The sequence below is a fragment of the Protopterus annectens genome, chromosome 6.part0 (assembly GCF_019279795.1).
Source record: "Protopterus annectens isolate FY-2018-M chromosome 6.part0, PAN1.0, whole genome shotgun sequence".
In the NCBI taxonomy this organism is placed as follows: Eukaryota; Metazoa; Chordata; order Ceratodontiformes; family Protopteridae; genus Protopterus; species Protopterus annectens.
Genome location: NC_056737.1, coordinates 1526320662 through 1526332666, shown reverse-complemented (window position 1 = coordinate 1526332666; position 12005 = coordinate 1526320662).

The following is a 12005-nucleotide window of genomic DNA, read 5'->3' as shown; positions in this document are numbered from 1 at the left end:
TGATCTCAGATGATATGACAAAAAAGTCACATAGCATTAGGCTAGGGGAAGATGTACATTATGTGGCTATCCAAGTATAGGGTCAAGAATTATGCCTTGGAAGGTAATGAACTCACTATTTTGAGCACATTTTTTTAGAAGAGTAGTTTAGTTTTTAAGTATCAGGTTATTTATCTCTTTGTGACCCACCAGCCCAATAATTTAGCTCTATGCCTCCCGAATTAACCTATTCATTTCTGTCATACAAACAAAGGACTATACAGCCATCATACATGGCTGGTTAGAAATATTTACAGCCTAGCACCTACCCACAATACAAATTAAGGCCAGCAAGTTCCTTGTCAAGATACAATCTAGGATGGTTGGTTTATTCTTTCCCTTGCAGAATCTTAGATGCAGTACTGCTTACTTTTTGGTGGGCCTAAAGACATATTAGTCAGTAAACCCTGCCATCACTTAGCCTTTGCTAAGCTTTGCCCCTGCAGTAGGTCTAGTTACCTCCTTGTCTTCATGGTGGGTAACTGACAGTAGAAAATCACTCCCAACCTCATGGCTAACTCCACTGATACCCAGACTTTCTAGCTAAACCTATTATCACTGGGCCCACAGTAAGGCCTTAATCTCTATATGTAATGGAACCAGTAGATTGCCACAAATATGTCAGTGATGTAAAAGGGTGACAGCTGAAGGAATTGTGGACTACAGTATGAGTCACTGGGGTATAGAGAAACATAACATACTAGGCAAGCAATTACAGGGATCATAAGATGGTTAGCCATGTACACCTTTACAAATAAAAAAATAAAAAAATATTTCCATCCTTTTCAAAAATGGTAACTGATGCACTGTCATTTTTATCCATTTCTGTGCATCAAGCAAGGTAGTCCTTGGTAACCCTGGTGTAAGTCTATGTCTACCCATCCAGTAACCAAAATTAGCCTTAAAGGCAGCCAAAGTAGTACTTTGTTTGACCTGTAATGACAAAAAAAAATGCTCATACCAGTATTCAAACCCTAGGTTTATTTCAAGTTTGCATTCCCTAGAACAGAGAAACAGCAAAGCATGCCACAGAAAATAAGTAATATCCTGCTCAAGTTTCTCTGGTTTCCTAAAAAACCTAGACTATCTCCATAATGGCATATTCCAAGCAAGGATGAGGGAGATATTGCATTTCCGAACATAGTATTATATAAAATGCAGCTATTATTAACACAGTACTTTTATGGATCAATAATTCATATACATCTTATTGGAAGTCAATACAAGAAATTATACTACTTGACAATAAAACACTATTTGAACCTTTTATTTGTATAGATAAGAATGTTTTTCTATAGTTAATGAATGTATATTTGCAAAATAACATACAAAAACTAACAACATTTTTCTTCATTAACCAGATATTATTACATTTTAAAAGATTTATGTATTCAATTACCTAATCAAGAATGTAATCATATCCATATTTCCAATTGCCTTTACAAGTGAATGTATAATTTCTTTTGATACCAAGAAAATGTTAGATTTCCAAAAGAATAATTTGCTGTATTGGCATCAGTTCTTGTCAACAAATAAAATTCACACAACTGATTACTTAGTAGCTAGATATAGTCTATAAAATTGTAACTGGCTTGATATCCAGAGCTGTAAATAATTCTTTCATCACAGAACTATAACTTCATTCGAAACACTTGTCAAGAACATACACAAAATTCTAGACATAATTTCTATTATTAATAATGCTTTCCTAAAAGGTACCTCATTTACATCCATCATATATAAATCTATCAGAACAGTTTTTACCTTTACAGATGTCTCTTACTGGAACTAATCAACAAAAATAAACAAATAATTTACATTAAGTAATAAAAGGCTTTGAAATCAGCAGGAAAAAATCACAGCTTCTCCCTATTGGAAAATCTATAATTGGAAGTTCCTGTATAGGGGCATTTTAACTCCCAATAAAATTGCCAAAATATATAAAAAAGAAGACTTGAAATGTTGGAGGTGTAATCAATCTGATGCTGACTGGTTGCCTATGATTGTAAATTGAAGAATGGTATCTGCTTTTTGGAATGATTTTAAATACTTCTGTAAAGCGATGTGGAATAACAATTATACAATTTCTAACTCTCTCACATTGTTTAATGTGCCTGTTCCAGAAATTATACACAGGAAACAAATGCATATACCGTATTATGGTCAATTCTAGCAATGGCAAGGAAAGTGGTTACGAAAAATTGGAAATCAGAACACATCTCACATTTAGCAGTGAATTTGTTTATTTAACCAAACATGTTTGTGATAGAGAAAGTTCCGCTATAAAACTGAAAATAAAAAATCTGGTACATAAGCAAATTAGTTGGGAGAAATTGAAATCTTTACTACAGAAACATTGAATGCCTTCCTTTACATTAATGCATTGTTATGGACATTGTATATAGTTTAATAGTTTATTATACTTGTTTGTAAATAGTCTGTTTGATCTTTGACATTTTAAAAAATAAAAACACATCTGGGTAAAAAAAAAAAAAAAAACATGCCACAGAAACACAGTAATTCCCAACAAGAAAATTACTCAGGTAAAGTGGTGGTGAGGTGTCAGATGTTTTTAGTCAGTAGATTTTTAACAAGTTAGTCATCTGATAAACTTTGGTGAAGGAATCCAACCCATGTCAAGAGATAATTAGAGGCAGAGAATGTTTTATACTGGAGTTTTGCAAAAGATTGTAATACTGCAGTGGTTAAGAGAGAAATTGCCAGTTACTTAATATAAGCTGAATGAAATAGAAAAAGTACATGGAAATGAGTTAACAATACAATAAGAGCAGGAAAAAGCAGTGGAATTGGAAAATAATAGAATATGTGTAAATGGAAGAAAAAGAATAAAGAATTCATAAAAAATATTTTGAAGGGAATGAAGAATTCTGAAGAAATATTTTGTGGTTGGGTACTAAGTCCAAGAGGGATGGTGAGGAGAAAAAACAGTGAAATATGCCAACAATACTAGGTCACAAGTTGGAATTTCTTCTGTCGTCTAGTCACAACATAGAAAAAAATATTAGTAAAAGGGCATAGTTCTGATTACTACAGCACATATGCTTTTGAAAGATAGTAAATACGTTTTGGTTTTGATGAAGTGCTGTATTGCTTGAAAGCTTAACCTAAACTTAACGTTTATTTCAGAACTCATTTTACTAGTTTTACTGTTATTTTATTTGAGAAGTGCTCGTTATTATCTTTTGTCACTTTTCCATGTTTTACCTATTTGTTTTGTTCCTCGGAATGTTTGCAAATTTTCTTTTTTTTTCTTTTTTTGTACTGAGTAATGTATAGACTAGACAGCAAATATACTATGGCCTTAAATGGAGCTACAGAACCACAGAACCAGTGAAGTGCTTATTGTATGCTGAACATGGTAAAAAAAGTAAACAGGAAAATGAAAGCATACGAGGTAGATGCACAGCCCTTAAACATCCCAAAGAAATTATGGCTAGCCTTTAGATATCCTTAAGTAGTTACCACATGTCCCTTTTTAGAAAGGCCAGTCCCTGTTTGGCTAGCTGCATACCGTGGAAAAAAATCATGAAAGGCAGTGAATATCCTGAGGATTATGACAAATATATTTCCTATGTTTACTCAAGTAACTGCAATACAGCAATTATTTCTGAATCTGAAATGCCTTACTATTATATAAAAGAACAGAAACAACTCAAATTCTACAATAGTGAGGTTTTATTTTGGTTAAAAAAAAAAATTGAAGTGCAATCCTATGCACTGACAGGGTGGCAATGTTATCCCTTAAGAAAAGATACACACTGCCCTTAAACACTGTAAAGAAAAGATGGCTATCACTTAAACTTCCTTACAGACACACTGATACTAAAGCCCACTTCCTTTTCTAAGGAAATCCATAAAAGTAATCCTGGGAGTAAATATGTGGTTGTATGTCCTTTCATTTAAGTTTGCTTTGAAGGCGGCCACACTACTGTTATGCTGTCTGATATTTAGTGTATTAGTTTATGATCCTATGATTAATGGAAAATTATGATTAGACTGGAAAGATGGGATGGGGGGACAAGAATACCTGATCTTATGCCTGCTCATTATTTTTTTTAGAAAACAAAACTGATATAGGTTCTTGCAGAGTGAATTTGGCATAAATAAAACAAAATAAAAAAAAAACTAATTTTAAGTACTTTCTAATAAAATAACCTAAAACATGCACAGCTGGCACTTTGGTCTTTGACCACAAGACATCATCAGACCCATTTGGTTAAAATAAGCATTGTCAATCATGATTTTAAATCTATAGTGGAAGTATTTTAGAAGATCAGTGAGTTAAATACAAAGTTAGATTGGCCATTGAAGAAACTGACTTTATAGAATGGGATGCACATTTAAAAAAATAATAATAAAATAAATAAATACATAAACAACTACTGAGCTGAAAATTAATACACTAAGGCAAATGTATGTTTGTGTGTGTGTGTGTGGGGGGGGGTCAGGTGGGTGGGTGGGACTACGTCTACTACAGAAGAGAGTTGAAAACCTAAAGAAAATGACTAAGTACTAGAAGAGAAAAGCAGCTGACAAACAAAGGAGACCATAGGTCTCAACTTTCAATCTCCAAAATGAGGAACACTCGCCTTCATAATGTGGAACAAATAGGCAAAATGTGGAACACATACTAATGGCTTACTAACAACTTCAACTAGGAACGTCATAGGATGGTTAAAATATGCTGGTTTTACTTATAAAGAAGATCCTTTAATGAATTAATATGATTAATTTCTATTTACAATGGATTTCACTTAAACAAATTCCTAACATTGAATGTGTGACAGACTCTTACAATGTGGAACTCTGAGGAACTTCGAGGACCATGAATCTTTTAAAAGCCCAAATTAGGTACGTTCCTCATAATTAATGACTAAGTACTAGAAGGGAAAAGCAGCTGACAAACAAAGGGGAGGGGACACTGATCCAAAAGTTCAAAACTGCCAAATAAAACCTAACCATAGAAAATGAAGCTGCAGTCAAATCAAAGGATGGTTGTCAGCAGGATTCCACAAAGGTCAGAAATAAGGCTAATGTTTTCTATATTGGTATAAGTGACTTTGCAAAAAAAAAAAAAAAACACTTTGACTTAAAAAATTAAAGAATGGAGTAAAAGTGACTTTGCCAGAAAGAAAGAGCAGGCAAAATATAAATATGACACTTTAAATTTAATGACATAATGCAAAGTAATGCATCTCATAAAACACCAACCTGTTGGTACATCTCACAAGTGGAAGGAAAACAATCCTAGCAACAAAAGAAAAACAGAACAGTCTACTCACACTAAATTATTTAAAAGTAAAAAAGCAGTATGACAAAGCAAAAAGCAATAATTAAAAAAAATAATTTATTTTTAGCTTTATGCGGCCACATAGATGGCTGCTATTATCCTGTATGGAGTATGATGTACAATTTTGCAAACCTCATTTCCATCAGGACATTAACAGGATATAGATAATCTAGAAGAAGGTATCAAACTGTATACTTTGAACCAGAAGCCTATTAAATAAAATTTAAAAATAAATGCATGTCAAGTGTGAACAAGCACACATACATACACAAAACACACGCATGCACACACACACACGCACACACACGCACACACACACACACACACACACACACACACACACACACACACACACACACACACACACACACACACACACAAATAACATGTCATGGTTTGATAATATATGACAGAAGTTAGAAAGAGAATATGAGGAAGGATTGTGTTTTAATTGCTTAAGATTCAGGTGCTTGCAGTACATTTGCTCACAGCTATACACTTATCAGTGAATTCAAGTGTGAGGAACTGCAGTACACAGATTCTGTCTGAAAATATACTTTCTGCAAGTTGGAGCATCCTTAGAGGCAGTATATTAACAGTCTGCCAGTGTAACGCAGAGCTCCCGTGTTGAAGGATGCAGAGGGTGCTTGTCTCCCCAACCAAAAGCACGTAAAAAAATTGCTAAGGTAGTAAGCATTTCTTGACTCAAATGATCAATAGCATATGTGATACTGGAGCAGTTTATGGCTGAGCTAATAAAATAGACCCATGAGAAAGGCAATTCTTATACCTTGAGGAAGAAGAAATAAATAAGTTGTGGGTTAAATGATGATTCCACTGAAATATCAGTTTTTTTTCCCACCACAAAATTATTTTTCTTCCATTTTTATCCAGTTTTAAACACTGCGCCTACAAAGAAAACCTAATTTGACCTCAAGCTGCTCCTTTGCATCCCAATTAATTTTGTTTGTAAAATTTTACACTATTCCTTTAGGTATTTATCACATCATCTGTAATATCTAGTAGACTAGGACACGTAGCAATATTTCCAGCTTTTATGACTTGGTAGGTTACTGATTTTAGCAATGGAGTCAGTAGAAATTTTTAAACATAGATACTAACCGCAGTCAGTCCTTTTGTGTGTGTGTGTGTGTGTGTGTGTGTGTGTGTGTGTGTGTGTGTGTGTGTGTGTGTGTGTGTGTGTGTGTGTGTGTCTGTGTGTGCATGTGTGTGTATCAGTTACTGATGTAATCACAGAAAATCAAAACAGCAGGAAATTAAAGTATTCTCATTACATGGACAGTAGAGATGTTACCACAGACAACATGTTAGCAGTGTGCTCTGTATCCCCATAACATTACAGTATGTTAGTGAAAACTAACTGTAAAATTAAATGTATTTGAGGATGTTTTTGCCTGTCCCACAAATGAACATCGACTCCTCCTTGTGTCTCTCCTCATTCAGCAGATCTACCAAATCTGACTTCCGCTCCTGGTTTACATCTGACTAGGTTCTAGGCTGGTGGGGGGATTGAAGCATCATGAGACCGAGTCATACTACTGCTAAGGAGGTGCTTTTCCCTTTATTCCTAACCCCTCTTCCTGTGCATACACATATTATCCAAGGGGTTAGCATGCAATGGACATTGTGGTATACTGTCCACACCTCCGGGTGTGACTCACTTGAAATCATACTGCCCTATGTAGATAACACATATCATGCTTTTCCAGTCTCTTCCAGAGTCAACCACAGAGGTGTGTTCAAACATCTGCCACTCTCTTGCTCCTTCTCCCAGAATGGATGAGCTAACATAGGTCATGCTGTCCTACTCTCCCAACTCAATCCACTGTATCTCAAAATTGCTGCATGTGTGTTGGAGGGGTGGGGAGCAGACTAAGAACATGGGAAGGATTTGTGACAATAATTTTCAGGGTGAGTGGAAGTATCTGATGGATTCCTGGTAGACTAAACACAAAGGAGAATTACAATTTAAAGATGACTGGATTGAATATGTATTATAATGTGTCCTTTGCTAAAGTAACTGAAGGGTGACAATAAAAGAGAGAGAGAGAGATGAAAATCCACTTTTTGCCCTCATCTTCCATCTATAATTCAATCTCTTTTTCAGTGATAAACTTTTTTGTGCATAGATGAGATGTGATCAGTCAAAGCTACAGAAATATTACTAGTGTCAGAACAGAAAATGTGCATATCTGAGGCACAGAGCGAAGTCTATTAGCTAAATTTAGTCTGCACACCTTGCTGTTCTACCTATGACAGGTATTCATACACCTCAATCTCTTAGTCCAAGAATTGTGGACAATGCTAAAAATATGGGGGGGGGGGGGCAAAGGCCCAAAATCATGGAGATATTTTAGACATTGCTGTTATAATCTTAGAAAGTTGCTAAAATAACAGGATTTGCACTACCATGTATTTTCTAAATGATATGAAGTCTGAAATAAAGTTTCTATCATTATTTAAGGCCTGTAATTATCAATACTTTTGGGTGGCTGCGATGGTGCAGTGGTTAGTGTTGCTGCCTCACAGCAAGAGGTTCTCCGGTTCGATCCTCGGCTGGGGTGCCTTCTGTGTGGAGTCTGCATGTCCTCACTGTGGTTGTGTGGGTTTCTCTGGGTGCTCCTGTTTCACCTCAAAGACATGCTGTAGGTGGATTGGACACTCTAAATTGGCCCTGTGTGTGTGCCTCCTGTGGAAGGTTGGGCACCAGGCTGGCAATCTGACACCATAAAACTCCACAGCCAATTATGAGCAGACAGGTGATCTATTCTGGCAACCCCTAACTAGGAAAAGAAGACTTATCAGTGATTTGCAAAGAAAAACAAAATATTAGGGGACAAACCAAAAACAAAAATATGAGGCACAATTCTGGACAGTTGAGAGGTATGTAAGTATTATAATAGTCTGTACATGGGGTAAGGAGACACAGCAGTTGTGAAAAGAATTAGGAACAGACTGCAAATTACTACTAATTTTCTATAGTGGACCAACAGTTTGGGACGTTCTAGTGGAAACAGCTGTTTTTCAAGGCATATATTACTCTGGAAATCTAGTTGGGTCTGTATATTGTGAAGGAAAGTAGAGCAGAACACTAGATGGCCTCAGGTCTGAGCCATACCTATGTCACTTAATAACCTTTGACTGGCAAAGTTCCAAAACACACCAATGCTGTTTCACACATCCAGAGCAAATAATATAGAATGTGACCAAGATAAAAAAACATTATGACGTCATTTTCCTTACATTGTGCTAACACTGTACATCCTTCAACAAGTGGGATATTTGAATTTGAACCTGGGCATGCATTCTAAAGTTTTTAATTAAATGAAGAGGTGAAAATATATATTTATTTCTTTTAATGCAGGTAGTTTATGAAACTAAACTGCATGCCTTTAAAACTGGATTCACAATCAGAGCCCATCTTCTGGGCATTCCTACTAAGCAAATTCTAATTTGAAAAGCATTACAATGGGTCTACTCAGTATCAAGAGTCTTCAAAAAATGTACAGATTTGAGGTGCTCCTGCAACTTAAACACATTCATATATGTGTAATTACAGAGACATGGATTCAAAACAATGAAAGCACATCCTAAATTTATGAATTTAGTGTATATTATGTACTTGGGTGTACTTGAAGTTGTGGCGGAGTACAATTTTTTGTCAGCGATATCATCATCTTTCAATAGATTCTGCATGACATGAAATTTGAACTCCTAGATATACAGATCCCTCTAAACAAGATTAAGAACCACTTCATAGTCAGCTGTACAACACCCTCTATGTCCCCTTCTGAGCAGGATAGCTATCTTAACACCTTAGTTGAAATACCTATTAAACCTAACATCTTCCTTCTGAGGGACTTAATTTATTCATCAACAAATCATCTGACCTACATTGTAACTGGCTGGAATACCTAACACTTCCTTGATATTATAGATGTGAATGCTGTTGTACAGTTAGTTAACCATCCTACAAGGGATGCCAATACCCTAGATCTTAACCTCAGGAAAATTGCCACGTCTTGTGCATCTCCATATTTATTATTATCTTTGCTTTTTAAATCAGACCAGAAATCAGTGATCTTTTCCTTTCAAACTGGTGGTACTTCCCTTGTGAATACATCTGTGTTTAGAGGCTTCTCAAATACAAACCTTCTTCAGTTTCTCAATGACTTAAATACACTTTTTCCTGTAATCCTCCTCTGGTGGATCTCATTGCTAAAGCCATTGCCTATGTCCCTGACTTCTTCTCCCACTGTAATAGTGGTCTTAATAAGGCAGTCCTTATTCTCACCAAATATACTGAGAAATTTAAAAACAACTTATTATGAGTAGAATACCCATATAAATAAATTATATAATGAGAGAAATGTTACTTCATACTCATACGAGGTCTTATTCTACTTCTGTTAAGATTACAATTAAGCAAATTAGTAAAGAGCTTAAAGGAACCATTAGGATGCTCAAAGATGAATACAAACTTATAATAGCCACTAAAATGAAAAGTACCTGCAAATAATTTTAACTATGTCAGGGAGTTAAGAACTAACACCCAACAATGTCTGTAGCAAGTACACAGTAATGCTGTCCAGTCTGACCTCAAGGAGATAGCTAATATCCTAGGTGACAAATTTATTGCAAATTTTATTCCACCCACAGTTCTTGCTATTTTACAGACTGCACAGTCACAACCACCTTTAATAACTATAGAACTAGCCATGTCAGCCCTCCTAATAGCTAAGAACACCAGAACACCTCATCCATGGCCCCAGATAATATTCCAGGTTGCCTGATTATCAGTACCAATATAAATTACCTGAAGCCCTACTAATCTAAGTCTCTACTCTGGCTACATTCCTGAAGCCTGAAAGACAGACATTGTAATGCTGTTGCACAAGGGTAGTTCTGCAACAGAACCTAGTATTTATAGACTCATTAGTCTCTATAGCCTCATATGTAAAGCTATGGAGTGTATTATCTCAGACTTTATTAATCTGGACATTGGAAATCTGTTAACCCTGGGCCCACTTCAGTTCAGCTTTGTTAAAGGAAGGCCATGCCTTTTTCACAAATTAATCTCTTTGAAAAAAATCAGCAAAGCAGCGGATAGTGGTTCCTCAGTATATACAGCATAGCTGAACCTTGACAAGGCCTTTGACACTCTTTCCAGCGCAGGCATTGGTATACAAATGGGATCCCCAGAGTATGAAAGTTTTCCATCATTCTGCAGCTGAAGTAGAAAAGATACAGTAAAAGATTTGAATTCCCAGTACTAGTAAGTTTTTTTCCTATACGTAAACTTGACTTCATGTATAGCGGATAACATGATCTGATACCCCTGTGGCGTAGGAGCAGCAGCTAATGCTCACTAATGTGAAATGGTTCACATTGTCCAGAAGGCCTGGTCAATTTGTCGCAGTATAATTTGCCAGTGCTGCCAACTCAACTTGCAGTCCTTCACTCTGAGATATAGTGCAGACACTAGAGAAATGCCCTAGTCTCTCCAAAGGAAGAATGAACAGAAACAGCTCTTCTAGGTGTGTATCAGCAACTAGCACAAATTGAACCAGACCTGAAAACAAAGGAAATGGACATCCCATCTTCCACGTTTTCAGGCAAAGAATCCTCTATACCTCCAGCAACAATAGAAAAACATGAACTACACTGGATCTTTGCTGCAAGAGAAACTGGTAAAACATCAATTGCCAATATGTCACAGAAAAAAAAAAAGAATCCTTTCCTACCTGAGGATCACAAGTAGTCAAGAGTTCCATATAATAACAAAATTACTTGCAAACATTTTTTCAGGGTTAAATCCACCTGCTCCTATCATTTGGGGTAGCCCTCCAAACTTATGTATACCAACCCCACAGTCACTCCAACATGAAAACAAGGAAACATTTGTAAAAAGAAATTAATCACTGGTGGCACACATTTAGATAGCGCAGAGGCAGTGATTTCTTAATGAAAACAATAATCAAGATATTTAGTACTGGTCAGTTGACTTTAGTCAAATAAAAACATGTTCAGTTTGAATTCATTGAGGCAGAGGGAAGCCCTCTGGGACTGGTGACTGAGGAGTTTTTAATTGAAGTCTCACCCCCTCATCGTTTGCATGTTCTTGGAAAGTTTAGAGTATTTGGGCAGACTTGTCTGCAGTATCTAAAGTACATCTTATTGGACTGGTATCATTAGCGGAATGCACATCACGCTTTACTTTCTGCTACTTTGCTTGCATAGCTTTTACTATTAACTTTAAGTACAATGTTCAAGACACCAGTGTTCTTAGAACTTAATACTGTTTTTCTGGTTCAGTATTCATTTTAATGCTTAACTTTATTTTACTGTATGGAGATTATAATTTATACATTAATCTTTAGAAGCAATGTTACTGCTAAATGCTATAAATCATCTTTGTCATTCTTTCCATTTTAATTTTATTCACATTGCCAGTATTACAATATTACAATGTTACAATGCATCAGCTCTGCTGTCTCAGGACCTTATATAAGTAACTGGTTAAACTGTAGTCACATACAGTCTGGATAATTAATTTGATTCTGACCCAACGATTGAACATAAGTGTTACGTTTGTTAGACTGGTGGCCTGTCTAACAACTAATGACAGATGAGT